Raw genomic sequence first — 1,939 nt, 5'->3', positions numbered from 1 at the left:
ACTACTATACAACTACAGAACCCCTGTTTACACTATCCTCACAAAACACTACTATACAACTACAGAACCACTGTTTACACTATCCTCACAAAACACTACTATACAACTACAGAACCCCTGTTTACACTATCCTTACAAAACACTAATATACAATATACAGCCATGGGAAGTACAGTGGCTTGCGAAAGTATTCACCCCCCTTGGCATTTTTTCCTATTTTGTTGCCTTACAACCTGGAATTAAAATAGATTTTGGGGGGGATTGTATCATATGATTTACACAACAAGCCTACCACTTTGAAGTTGCAAAATATTTTTTATTGGGAAACAAACAAGAAATAAGACAAATAAACTATTCACCCCCCAATGTTAATACTTTGTAGAGCCACCTTTTGAAGCAGTTACAGCTACAAGTCTCTTGGGCAATGTCTCTATAAGCTTGGCACATCTAGCCACTGGAATGTTTGCCCACTCTTCAAGGCAAAACTGCTCCAGCTCCTTCAAGTTGGATGGGTTCCGCTGGTGTACAGCAATCTTTAAGTCATACAACAGATTCTCAATTTGATTGAGGTCTAGGCTTTGACTAGGCCATTCCAAGACATTAACATTTTTCAGCTTAAACCACTCAAGTGTTGCTTTAGCAGTATGCAAAGGGTCATTGCCTGCTGGAAGGTGAACCTCCGTCCCAGTCTCAAATCTCTGAAAGACTGAAAAAGTTTTCCCTCGAGAATGTCCCTCTATTTAGCGCCATCCATCATTCCTTCAATTCTGACCAGTTTCCCAGTCCCTGCCGATGAAATCATCCCAACAGCATGATGCTGCCACCACCATGCTTCACTGTGGGTATGGTGTTCTCGGGGTCATGAGAGGTGTTGGGTTTGCGCCAGACATAGCGATTTCCTTGATGGCCAAAAAGCTACATTTTAGTCTCGTCTGACCAGAGTACCTTCTTCCATATATTTGGGGAGTCTCCCAAATGCATTTTGCCGAACACCAAATGTGTTATTTTTTTCTTTAAGCAATGGCTTTTTTTCTGGCCATTCTTCCATAAAGCCCAGCTCTGTGGATTGTATGGCTTAAAATGGTCCTATGGACAGATACTCCAATCTCCGCTGTTGAGCTCTGCAGCTCCTTCAGGGTTATCTTTGGTCTCTTTGTTGCCTCTCTGATTAATGCCCTCCTTGCCTGGTCCGTGAGTTTTGGTGGGCGGCCCTCTCTTGGCAGGTTTGTTGTGGTGACATATTCTTTCCAATTTTTAATAATGGGTTTATTGGAGCTCCGTGGAATGTTCAAAGTTTCTGATATTTTTTTATAACCCAACCCTGATCTGTACTTCTCCACAACTTTGTCCCTGAGAGCTCCTTGGTCTTCATGGTGCCGCTTACTTGGTGGTTCCCCTTGCTTAGCGGTGTTGCAGACTCTGGGGACTTTCAGAACAGGTGTATATGTACTGAGATCATGTGACAGATCATGTGGCACTTAGATTGCAGACAGGTGGACTTCATTTAACTAATTATGTGACTTCTGAAGGTAATTGGTTGCACCAGATCTTATTTAGGGGCTTCATAGCAAAGGGGGTGAATACATATGCACACACCATTTTCCATATAAAAAAAATAAATGGGGGTGGAAAAAGCTATTTTTTTCATTTGACCAATTTGGACTATTTTGTGTATGTCAATTACATGAAATCCAAATACAACATCAAGGGGATGAATACTTTCTCAAGGCCCTGTAGTGGTGCTGAGGGTGCTTCAGAACCCCCTTAAAAATCTGAATAATATGAATAAACAAAAGTAGTGTACTGGAGCTTTACTAGTCCTGTATTAGCGGAATGGGCAAAAATACCGTAGCACCCCCACCCCCAAACTACTTCCTGTGGCAACACCCTCTCCTGACCCCCTTTCTTTCTCGCTCTATCCCTCCCTTCTTCCTTCCCT

This window comes from Salmo trutta, unplaced genomic scaffold (genome assembly GCF_901001165.1).
Source record: "Salmo trutta unplaced genomic scaffold, fSalTru1.1, whole genome shotgun sequence".
Classification (NCBI taxonomy): Eukaryota; Metazoa; Chordata; class Actinopteri; order Salmoniformes; family Salmonidae; genus Salmo; species Salmo trutta.
Note: the sequence above shows the minus strand (reverse complement) of the source record.